The 13,240-nt window shown below is 38.3% G+C and overlaps 1 protein-coding gene across 3 annotated transcripts in view; it reads left to right on the top strand.

Moving 5' to 3' along the window:
* The window catches only part of R3HCC1L (R3H domain and coiled-coil containing 1 like), a 95,862-nt gene that overhangs the window by 14,225 nt on the left and 68,397 nt on the right, over positions 1 to 13,240 (top strand). The gene's annotated exons all lie outside the window — the stretch shown is intronic.

Raw genomic sequence — 13,240 nt, 5'->3', positions numbered from 1 at the left:
ATTGTTTAATGTCTGTAATTTTACCCAGTCTTCTATCTACTCTCCAATTTGGTTGTTTTTTGGACAATGTTTTCAATCTATCTCTGTCCTTTTATATTGCTTCTCTCTCACTTCTGGTAATCGTATTTCCCAAAATAGATAAATGAGCAAATTTAATTAAATGTGTTATTTGCTCTGTCTCCTGATCATTAATGAATTTGTAAGTAAGGTCAGACCTACAGTCTCCCTAGTAATACAATTACTGAATTCTCACCACTCAACTGATAATTATTTGTGTTTGTTTTTTTTTATTTTTAAACATTCTATATTTTCTGTGTTTATGCTCTTTCACTGTTAGAAGTATGAAAGTCTTTCAACAAAAAGGGGAGAGCTTTTTCTTAGGGTTTTTTTTTTTTGTCTCATTGAATTGAAAATGTTTTATTTATACATTTTTGAATGATGAACTATATATTTAAGAAAAAAGTTCTTAGGCTTTTGTTTCTTTGAAATAATTTTCTCTCGTTCTTTGTATTTTATTAACAACCTCAGTTTAAAATAGAGAATTTAGAAAGTCAAATGGTAAAAAAAAAAAAGTATTTATAACAAGAGATAATGAGTAGATTTTAGTTCCACTCTCCTCTCCACTCTCCCTAGTCCTTGTCCTAAAGGCAACCATTTTCAACCCTTAAGCTGTTTTTTCTGGTATTTACATATTTCCTGCTTTAAAATAATATAATGCTATCTTTTGATTCACCAAGTTACTCTATATTTTTTGTTATGATGTTTTACTTTCCTTAAATAACATTCACTGCTGCCCCTCTACTAGCTTGCCATTTCAGTAACATTACAATATTTGATTGAATCTAATATTTAATGTTGTGTTTGTGTTATTATGCCTGTACAAATTCTGTTCACTAATGGTGTCATTTTTAAAAAACTTTTATTTAATAAATATAAATTTCCAAAGTACAGCTTATGGATTACATAGCTTTTTCCCCCCCATAATTTCCCTCCCACCCGCAACCCTCCCATCTCCCGCTCCCTCTCCCATTCCATTCGCATCAAGATTCATTGTCAATTATCTTTATATACAGAAGATCAATTTAGTATATATTAAGTAAAGATTTCAACAGTTTGCACCCACACAGAACATAAAGTGTAAAATACTGTTTGAATACTAGTTATAGCATTAATTCACATTGTACAACACATTAAGGACAGAGATCCTACATGAGGAGTAAGTGCACAGTGACTCCTGTTGTTGACTTAACAAATTGACACTCTTGTTTATGGCATCAGTAATCGCCCTAGTCATAAGTTGTCATAAGTTGCCAAGGCTTTGAAAGCTTTTTGAGTTCGCCAACTCTGATCTTTAGACAAGGTCATAGTCAAAGTGGAAGTCCTCTCCTCCCTTCAGAGAAAGGTAGTTCCTTCTTTGATGGCCTGTTCTTTCCACTGGGATCTCACTCGCAGAGATCTTTCATTTAGGTGTTGTTTTTTTTTTTTTTTTCCCCAGAGTGTCTTGGCTTTCCAAGCCTAAAATACTCTCATGGGCTTTTCAGCCAGATCCGAATGCCTTAAGGGCTGATTCTGAGGCCAGAGTGCTGTTTAGGACATCTGCCATTCTATGAGTCTGCTGTGTATCCCACTTCCCATGTTGGATCGTTCTCTCCCTTTTTAATTTTATCAGTTAGTACTAGGAGACACTAGTCTTATTTATGTGATCTCTTTGACTCTTAGACCTATCATTACGGTCAATTGTGAACTGAAATTGATCACTTTGACTAATGAGATGGCATTGGTACATGCCACCTTGATGGGATTGAAATGGAATCCCCTTGGCACGTTTCTAACTCTACCATTTGGGGCAAGTCAGATTGAGGATGTCCCAAATTGTATATCTCCCTCTCTTATTCCCACTCTTATAATTAACAGGGATCACTTTTCAGTTAAATTTAAACACTTAAGAATAATTGTGTGTTAATTACAGAGTTCAACCAATAGTATTAAGTAGAACAAAAAAAATACTAAAAGGGATAAAGTATTAAGTTGTTCATCAACAGTCTGGACAAGGGCTGATCAAGTCACTGTTTCTCATAGTGTCCATTTCACTTCAACAGGTTTCCTTTTTGGTGCTCCGTTAGTTGTCACCGATCAGGGAGAACATATGATATTTGTCCCTTTGGGACTGGCTTATTTCACTCAGCATAATGTTTTCTAGATTCCTCCATTTTGTTGCAAATGACCGGATTTCATTGTTTTTTTTTTTTTTTACTGCTGATTAGTATTCTGTAGAGTACATGTCCCATAATTTCTTTATCCAGTCTACTGTTGATGGGCATTTGGGTTGGTTCCAGGTCTTAGCTATTGTGAATTGAGCTGCAGTAAACATTAAGGTGTAGACAGCTTTTTTGTTCGCCAGTTTAATTTCCTTTGGGTAAATTCCAAGGAGTGGAATGGCTGGGTTGTATGGTAGGGTTATATTCAGGTTTCTGAAGAATCTCCAAACTGACTTCCATAGTGGCTTTACCAGTTTGCATTCCCACCAACAATGTATTAGTGTCCGTTTTTCCCTACATCCTTGCCAACACACTGATGGTGTCTTAAATACCGTCTTAGTGCAGTTTTCTGTAAGGTTAATCACATTAATCTGACACTTCTTATTTTTCTTTTATTTCTTTCTCTTTGCTTTTTTTAAATTCTTGGAAACCACTCTTCTAGAGATTTCCTTTGGCCTATCTGGGCCTATTCTCTAGTTTGCTGCAAGGTTCTTTTCCTGGATTAGTTTCCCTTTGTTTGTTTGTTTGTTTTGTTGTTGTTGTTTTTTAATGAGAGGGAGAGACAGAGAAAAAGGTCTTCCTTCCATTGGTTCACTCCCCAAATGGCTGCAATGGCCAGAGCTATGTTGATCCAAAGCCAGGAGCCAGGAGCTTCTTCCTGGTCACCCATGTGGGTGCAGGGGCCCAATCACTTGGGCCATCTTCTACTGCTATCCCAGGCTACAGCAGAGAGCTGGATTGGAAGAGGGGCAGCCAGGACTAAAACTGGCACCCACATGGGATGCCGGCGTCGCAGGTGGAGGACTAACCTACTGTGCCATGGCACCGGCCCTCCCCCGCCTTTGTTTTTAATCCTTAGATTTTTCTCTTCTATTTTTGATTCCCAGTATTTTTGGAACTGGTATCTTCCTCATTCTTCATTTACTCTCTTGCTTAGGTGGAGAGCACATCCTCTAGTAGTTGTGTTGGGTTAAAATAATGGTGCTTTGGTTGAGAGCAAGGGGAGTACAGCCTTCAGCATGCCTGCTCTCTTGTCACATAGCTTTAGTCCAGTTTGGTTGTCTTCTCATGCACAGCCACCATCTTGGAATTCCCATTCACCAATATTCCCTCATTTCTCCCTTGTGTGGAAGGCCTGATTCTGCATCTTAATGTCTTCTTACTTTCGGTTTGTTTCCTGATACTTTGTCAAAGGATGATGGATGGGACCATAATTTACTATGTGAACTATCTGATCAGTCATAGTTTTACTAAAAAAGTAGATTTTCTGGTCTGCTATAGTGTTTTGGGGGAGCATGGAGTATAAAGATTAGAAGATTTTAGTAGGTGTAATTAGGTTAACACCATCTGTAGAGTGGGTAAAACAAATGTTGATTGGTTGGTACTCAGGTTGTTTCTAGCTATTGGAGTGAATCTGTCCTGGATTTGCTGACTTTCAGAACTAAGGACTAACGCTGATTTGTTGGTATGTAAAAGAGGGGCTGCTGTGTTGAATTGTTCTTATCAACTGAATGAGTTTTTAAAACTGGTTCTTAACTGTTTACCATGGCTGCAGTCAGTGTTTTCCTGAATTTATGAGAACTGAAGTTCATAGTTCTTACAGTTCTTCAGTTACTTTCTAGGAAATAGTATATGGTAGGGAATGTTTAGAGCTATTCCATGTATGAAAATGTGTTTATTTCCTACCCTCACAGTTGATTAGTATAGTTTGGGTAAGTTTTGAGAAGTCTTAAGCTAACATGAACCCTCCCTTCTTTGATTTGGATCTTTTTGCTGGAAACTTATATTCCTGCTTTGTTCTCAGTGTTCAGAAGTTTACAGTGATGTGACTTGGTGTGGACTTGTCTATTTTTATCCACTATGCTCATTGTTTGTAGGTACCCTCAAACTGCATTTTTCTTGGAGCTGGTATGTGGGGATGAGGGTAGGGGTGTAGATATTAGTGTTCAAAATGCTCATTTATTGACCATTTTTAAGGATCACTGCACTTCTAGTCAATCCCCCAGCCAGAGACTGTTTTACATTATGCAGATAACATCAAGCTGTCTTTCAGGGAGAAGGCACGGACCTAAGACTCTTACTGTAAATCTGTTTTTACCCAATACCCTTCCTCTATTTCACTTTCAGTTTCAAAGTTGGTAAAACCAGGTCTGATTTTTGTGAGGATTTCTGACTGTAAAATGAATGTTGTAAGTTTTTAGATTTATTTATTTATTTATCTGAAAGGCAGAAATATGAGGGGGTGAGAAATCTCTCCTCTGGTTCATTTTGCAAATAGCTATAATGGCTGGGCCTGAGCCAGGCTGAAACTAGAAGCCAGGAGCTTCTTCTGGGTCTCCACGTTAGTGTAGGGGCCCCCACGCTTGGGCTAGCCTCCGCTGTTTTCCCAGGTGCATTAGCAGGGAGCTGGATCGGAAATGGAATAGGCGGGACTTGAACTGGCATGCATATGGGATGCCTGCACTGAAGGCAGAGACTTAACCTTCTACGCCACAGTGCCGGCCAATGTTTGTTATAATTTCTAAAGTTTTGCTGCTGGAGCTGGCCTTGTGGCTCAGCAGGTTTCATATGGTAAGTGATACAACAGATGGATTCTCTCTCCTTCTGCCTCCTCCCTTCCCCTCCTTTCCCCCACCTTCCTTCCCCGTCACTCTGCTTTTCAAATAAATAAATAAAAACATGTTTTTAAATTTTTTATTCTTAAAGATTATTTATTTGAAAGGCAGTGCCAGAGAGAGAGAGAGAGACAGAGAGAGAAGTCTTCCATTTGCTGGGCCACTCCCTAAATGGCTGCAACGGCCAGAGCTGGGTCATTCTGAAGCCAGGAGCTTCTTCTGGGTCCCCAACGTGACTGCAGGAGCCCATGGACTTGGGCCATCTGCTGCTCTCCGAGGCCACACCGCAGAGCTGGATCAGAAGTGTAGCAGCCGGGACTCAAACCAGCACCCATATAGGGTGCCCACTGTAGGCGTTGGCTTTACCCACTATGCCACAGTGATGGCCCCTCTTTGCTTCTGATTTTATGCTTTGTTCTTTTCTAACTCCTTCAGATATATTTCTGGGTTATTTGAAATCTTTCTCTCTTGCTCTGTTTTGTTTTTTTTTCTCCTTGTAGGTTCTTATTGCTGTAAACTTCCTATTTTTGTTGTAATTCTGTAAGTTTTGGGATGTTGTGTTTCCATTTCATTTTGTTTCAAGAAATTTTAAAATTCCCCTTTGATTTCTTCAGTGACCTATTGTTCATTCAGAAGCATATTGTTTAGTCTGCATGTATTTGGTAATTTCTAAAATTTCTTTTGTTGATTTCTAGTTTAATTCTATTGTAATAAAACACATGATATATATTTTTTAATTTGTTGAGTCCTACTTGGTGGCCTCATTTATCGTCTATCCTGGAGAATATTCCATGGGCTGGTGAAAGAAACGCACATTCTGCAGCACGTGGATGAAATGTTCTGTAAACGTGTGTTGGGTATATTGGGTCTCTAGTACAGTTTAACTCTGATGTTTCTTTGTTGACGTGATTTCTCCATTGATAAAACTGGTGTTGAATTTTTCTACTGTTGTACTGGAAACCATCTCTCCCTTTAGACCTAATGCCTATTTCATAAAGTTATAAGATACTCTATTTTATAAAAACAGTATGTGTTTTTTTTAAAAAAACTTTTGAGCTGATGTTGTGGTGCAGTGAGTTTGGCTGCCATTTGCAACACCAGCATCCCATATTGGAGTGCCGGTCTGATTCCTGGCTGCTGTGCTTCCAATCCAGCGTCCTACTAAGGAGCCTGGGGAGGCAGTGGAAGGTATCCTGATGACTTGGGCCCTTGCTACTCATGTGGGAGACCCAGATGGAGTTCTGGGTTCCTGTTTTAGCCTGATCCAGCCCCAGCAGTTGTGGTCATTTGAGGAGTAAAACATCAGATGGAGAATCTCTCTCTCTGAGTTTCCCTTTGTTGCTTTTTCTTCTCCCCCGTTCTTTCCATTGTTGTGGATCTTTGTTTTAAAACAAATTTATTATTGCTATTTAAGTAGGATTTTTGGGAAGAAGCAATATTATATGCGTGTGTACATTCCACTCACTTAATGCACAAGAGTGAAATGATTTGATAAGACTAATGGAAATTTTCCTGCATGATATGATGCTACATTATCATATTTTTAATTTATGAAAAGTGAAGTAATAGAATGATGTGCTCAAATGTTTCACAACAGTCTCCCCCCCTCCCCACCGCGCGCGCATGGCCCCACATAGCTGTGCAGAGAGGACACTGCTGTGGGAAAGGAAGGGTTTCAGGCCTTTGTGAGCTGTCCCTTTATCTTTTAAAAATACAGTTTTTGAAAACCAGAAATCTTTCTTCTTCATTATAAGAAGACTAGAAAAGACTGATAAACATAAGGATGAAAATAAGGATCATTTTAATTCCACTACTTCAAACTGACAGCTGTTAACAGTTTAGTGTAGTTTCTAGTCTTTTTCTCTGCATTTAACTACATATTTGTGCGTGTATATTTATGTGGAATGTACTATGGTATGTATGATTTTGCTCCTCCATTTTTTCACCATAAATGTATATATTTCTTCAGTAAGAAGAATTTTTTTTTCACATAGAATTCTAGAGATTATAGTCTTAAAAACAACATCTACCAACTGTCATTAATTGTAGAGTATGTGCCAGGCACTATGCTTACATCTTTTTGCTGTTTAAGTTATATTGACATTATTTAAGACCACAGACAAGTTCTGTGAATGGTACAAAAAGTTCAGAACTCAAATATTAACATTTTTACTGTATTTTCTTTTTCTCTTTCTCAATATATAGATGTATATATCTTTTGGGAAGCTGTATACCTTCTTCCTCTTTATATTTACATACTATTTTAAAAATATTTATATATTTATTTGAAAAGTAGAATGACAGAGAGATAGAAAAAGAGCTCTTTCATATGCTGGTTCATTACCCAGATGGCTGCAGTAGGGCTGGGCCAGGCTGAAGCCAGAACCAAGAACTCCATCCTGGTCCCTGATATGAGTGGCCCTTGGGCCATCATCTGCTGCCTTCCCAGGTGCATTAGCAAGGAGCTGTAGTTGAAACAAAATAGCTGGGAATCAAATAAGTAGTGGCTTATCCCACTATACCACACACTGGCCCCTATATTTGAATATTTTAAATGTATACTTTCTAAAAACAAGGACATTCTTTTACACACCTTATAGTACAGTTGCCAAAATCATGAAATTAGTATTGATTTAATATAATCTTCCCAATGTCCCAGTATACAATGAGAATTGTAGAATATATTCAGTCATCATGCTGTTTAGTTTCCTATAATCTGGAACAGTTCTCCAGTCTTTGTTTTATCATGACATTGACAGTTTTGAAGATACAGGCTATTTTGTAGAATGCCTTCAGTTTGGGTTTATATTTTCTCATGAGTAGATTCAATTCATCCATTTTTGGCCGGAGTACCACAGAAACAGTGTTGTGCTTCATATATATATATATATATATATATATATATATATATGTTAAGAGGCACAAAATCTGAAATGTGTAATGTGATCTTAGATCACTTTAAGGTAGTATCTGCCAGGCTTTCTGTTGTAAAGTTACTGTTTTTCCTTTTGTAATTATTTTTGTGGTAAAATATGTATAACAAAATTTGTTTTTTTGTTTTAACTATTTTTAAGTGTACAGCTCAGTGGCTTTACATTCCCTTTATTAATTCACATTACGTTTATAATTTTAAAGTGTCTTGTGAAAAAAACACTTAGAGACTTCATAAATACCTTGTTATACCTTGAACTTTGACTCACTAATTTAATTTTATTATTTTTAAGAGATATATTTATTTATTTATTTTGGGGGGGGGGCAGAGTGTCAGAGGGGGAGAGATACATAGAGAGAGAGTGCTTCCATCCTTTGGTTCACTCCCCAGATAGCTGCAATGGCCAGGGCTAGGCCAGGACAAAGCCAGGAGCCTGAAACTTTGTTCATGTCTCCCACATGAGTGGCAGGGACCCAAGTTCTTGGGCTATCTTCTGCTGCTTTTGCAGGCACTTCAGCAGGGAGCTGGATCAGAAGTGGAGGATTCGGACTCAAACTGGTGCCTAAACAGAATGCTGGTGCTGCATGTTGCAGCTTAACCCGCTGTGCCGCAGCACTGGCTCTCACTCAGTAATTTTAGTATCCATTGGTGTTATTTATAATAATACTTGATTTTGATGTTGTCCCAAATTTGGGCAGTGGAAGCCCCTTCAAACTGGTTCCTGTCTCCTTTTGACATGCCTCTGTCATTCTTTAGGCCCTTCCAGACTTCTTACCAGAAAAAGGCATTCTTGTCTCATCTCATACTTTCTTAGCCCCAACCCTGGAATGAGTATTTTCTTCAAGGAGACCTGGTTCCTCTCAATAGAGAATGGCTTTATGAGCTAAGATCTGTACTTCATATATCTTAGTTGTCATTAGTATCATTGCTTCTAAACCCTCTCAGCCGGTATCTAGGAATAGAGACATGTGATAAGTAGGTGTGTGCATATGCATACCCACAGTAATAGAACTTTATCTATTCAAAACAGTGAGTTTATACTGATACCTGTAGTTATGATCCAATAGTACAGATTTTATTCTTTCTGCATTTTATACTGTTTTAGAACAGTGATAAACCTGGCCCCATTACTCATGTTTTTTGCTTATTGATTTAATCCTAGAATAACAGCAAATAGTTTGAAAATTGCTAACTCATCCTACCATTTAAAAGACACATGGTAAATAGAGTTGTGTGTGTTTGTAGTTTTTTTCCTTAGCCCAGGGGTAGGGAGCCTTTTTTCTGCTAAGTGCCATTTAGATATTTATAATATAAGTTGCGGGCCATAAAAAATTATCAACTTAAAATTAGCCTGCTGAAGATTTATTGAATTTTGAGTCCCGCCTGCAGTTGCCTTGGCAGGTCCAGGCCAAATGATTTCACGGGCCCTACAGGGCCTTTGGGCCAGATGTTCCCCACCCCTGCTAGCCTAAGGGTATATAATCTAAATTTCAACTACCCAGTAGGATGTCTGCTCACTATTTGAATTAAGATCTATTTTAACTGTAAAATGTGCATTGGAGTTTGAAAACTTACTATAAAAATTTGAAATCTCATTAATAGTTTATAGTATTTTATTTTGATAATGTTAAAATATTTTAGATGTATAAAAATATAATAAAACTAATTTTACCATTTTTATTTTATTTTATTTTATTTTTTAATGGTTTATTTATTTATTTGAAAGGCAGAGAGGCAGAGGCAGAGGCAGAGAGAGAGAGAGAGAGAGAGAGGTGTCTTCCATCCACTGGTTTATTCTCCAGATGGCTGCAATGGTCGGAGCTGTGCCGATCCGAAGCCAGGAGAAGGAACTTCTTCCGGGTCTCCCATGCGGGTGCAGGGGCCCAAGGACTTGGGCACTCTTCTGCAGCTTTCCCAGGTCATAGCAGTGATCTGGATTGGAAGTATAGCAACCAAGTCTCAAACTGGCACCCATATGGGATGCTGGCACTGCTGGTAGCCGCTTCACCTGCTATGCCACAGGGTTGGTCCCTAATTTTACCATTTAAAAAAAGAAAGATTTATTTTATTTATTTGAAAGAGTTACAGAGAAGGAAAGGCAGAGGCAGAGAGCGAGAGAAAGAGAGATGTCTTCCATCCTCTGGCTTACTCCCCAGATGGCCACAACGGCCAGGGATGAGCCATTCTGAAGCCATATCTCCCACATGGGTGCAGGGGCCTAAGCACTTGGGCCATCTTCCACTGCTTTCCCAGGCCACAGAAGAGAACTAGATCAGAAGTGGAGCATCCAGAACTCAAACCGGCACCTATTTGGGATGCTGAAGCACCTGGGTGCTGCACGTGGTGGCTTTACCTGGTACTCCACAGCGCCGGCCCCTAATTTTACTCTTTTAATGTGGCTCCTAGAAAATATTAAATGATATATGTGGTTTTCATTATATTTCTGTTGTACTGCACTGACATAAAATCCATGCTCAAAAGTTGCTTGGATTTTCTTTCTCAGATATTTCCTCCTTTTCCTGAAGTTTATATTACTCTTTTGAAATAAAATACAGTTCACTTGTTTTTATTTGTAGTCTATATTTTTCTCTTCATCCTAATCACTTTTGTTTACTCTGGGGTACATAAAACATTACGGTGATCCCAAAAAGTAAGAATTTCACAAATATATATGCTTCTTCTGCCCCCTCCGCAGCAGTGTCACCCATGTCTTCATTCTTTTCACCCTATGTCCATCTATCCTGTGTGTTACCAAGCTCATTATAATATTAATTATCCTTTCTTTGTGTTTCTTCCCCTTAGAATTGAGGAGATACATGTATGTTTTCTAATTTTCCCTTCTTTCTTACACCAAGGTAGCATACTGCAGATACTTTTTTGTGCTCTTACACTGTCACATATACAGAGAGTGCTGCAACCTTGTCCTTATGTATTTTCATTTGTTTCAAGTGTCCAAAGTATCTTCATAAAGTTTTTGGGAAGTGCATATTATGAAAAAAAATAGGCATGGATTTAAAAACTTTCTTGTATCAAAATAAATTGATCTTTTAATTTGATTTTTTAACATAACTTTGTATCTTTGGGTAAATTCATAAGACTAGAAGCAAGGGATTTCACTGTGCTGTCTGAAATGGCCTAGATCTCAGAGCAAACCAAAGTTTTAATCTTGGTTATTTAAAATCTCCTTGTACCTACCTGTCTTATTATTAGTAGTATTTTTTTTTTTTTAAAGAAGAAACTCATTTGCAACTAGCTATAAAGAGTGACATTGTGTCCGGGAAAATGTAGTATTAACACACTGTGTTGTCCCACAAGAGTACTTCTCAAGTCCCCAAACGCAGTGCTGACAATCTGTGCCAGCCTGTGAATTGTTGGACAACAGTTGGGGAAGATAGGACAGCAGAGTAAGGCAGTTGTATGTTAAAAAGTCAATGAGGAGGGGAGGTAATGAAGGAAGAACAGAGCAGTGGTAGTGTAAAATATTTCACTTTTCCTTTTAGGATGTAACTTTCAGTTATCAAAACCATAGGATGTTATATTGATAGATGTTATGTTGATAATAGATATATTGGTCATAGATGTTATATTGATAAGAGCATGGATTGAATGGAATTTAAAATTTTGAGGAGACTAAAAGTAACACTTTATGCCAGGAAATAACACATTATAGGTACAGGTAATGAGGAGACAGCTTGTCTTTTCTGGGAATTGTTGCAGATACAAAATGACTGGATCTTTACCTCAAGTACATGTATCTTATTTATTTATTTGATTTTAAGAAAAAAACTTACTTGAAAGACAGAGTCTGAATCCTCTGGTTCCTGCCCCAAAAGGCCATGACTGGGCTGATTTGAAGCTGGAAACAGGGAGCTTAATCTAGGTCTCCTATGTGTTAGGAAAATAGCTGCTTGAAGGGCCGGAGCTGTGGTGTAGTGGGTAAAGCCATCGCCTGCAGTGCTGGCATCCCGTATGGGTGCTGATGGGTGCTGGTCTGAGTCCCTACTGCTCCACTTGCAATCCAGCTCTCTGCTATGGCCAGGCAAAGCAGTAGAAGATGGCCCAAATCTTTAGGCCCCTGCACCCATGTGGGAGACCTGGGAGAAGCTCCTGTCTCCTGGCTTCAGATTGGCGCAGCTCTGGCCATTGCGGCCATCTGGGGAGTGAACCAGCAGATGGAAGACCTCTCTCTCTCTCCCTCTCCCTCTCTCTCTGCCTCTGCCTCTCTGTAACCCTGCCTTTCAAATAAATAAATCTTAAAAAAAAAAAAAAAAGAAATCTGTTGAAATCTTTACTAAATATATGCTAAACTGATCTTCTGTATATAAAGAGAATTGAAAATGGATCTTGATGTGAATGTAAGGAGAGAGGGAGCGGGAAAGGGGAGGGTTGCGGGAGGGAAGTTATGGGGGGGAAGCCATTGTAATCCATAAGCTGTACTTTGGAAATTTATATTCATTAAATAAAAGTTAGAAAACAAAAAAAAAAAAAAAGAAAAAGAAAAATAGTTGCACCATCATCACTGCCTTCTGGGATCTGTATTAGTAGGAAACTGGAGTCAGCAGCCAGGTATTAAACCCAGGTACACTGATTTGGGACACTGATTTGAACTGCTAGGCATAGTGTCGACCTGTATTTATTTGATTTTATGTATATGCTAGTTGATATTATCTCAGAAACACATGGCTAACTGTAGCATTTTTTTGTGAAACATTAGTGCATGAATATCTGGATATCATTTAGATTGTGGAGAATTTAATGTGCACAAGTTATTCTTTCCTTGATTATGGTTATATAAAGTGTAGATTGGGCATCCCTAATTAGAAATTTTGGACTGGGATGCTCAAATTATAAAATATCCATATTAATATTCTAAAATCCCCCCCCCCCAAAAAAAGCTCCAGATTCTGAAGTACTTCTGTTCCCAAACAGTTCAGATAACAGATTCTTAACCTGTTATTAGATTTGATTGCTTCCCTAAGTATAATTCTAAATATGGGATTAGAGTTGGGGTACATTGTTTAAGAGCCCATTCCTCCTTGTTGATTCTGTTTCTGGTTAAATATGTTACTACTTGGTCATTGATACCATTTGATGAAGCATTACTTTAGCAAGTAGTTTAGTCATGAAGGCAGAATTTTCACTAAAAAGAGGCCAAGGATCTAGCTTGTTCTCTTTTTGCCATGTGAGGATCCATCAGAAAACAGCCATCTCCAACCCAGAAGAGGGCTGTTACCAAAACCTGGCCACGCTGGCACCCTGATCTTGGACTTCCAGCTGCCGGAACTGTGATTGTAAGCTACTCAATTGACTAAGACTGTAGTTTCTATAACTGTCTCCAAAATAACACTTTGCTTTTGGCTTACCATCTCTTCACAGATACATATTCATTCCTTCTATTTGGAATGTCTCCCCTAAATTCTATGCCTGAATATCAA

Source organism: Oryctolagus cuniculus, chromosome 15 (assembly GCF_964237555.1).
Source record: "Oryctolagus cuniculus chromosome 15, mOryCun1.1, whole genome shotgun sequence".
NCBI lineage: Eukaryota > Metazoa > Chordata > Mammalia > Lagomorpha > Leporidae > Oryctolagus > Oryctolagus cuniculus.
The sequence above is the reverse complement of the archived record's forward strand: the minus strand, read 5'-3'. Positions and strand labels throughout refer to the sequence as shown.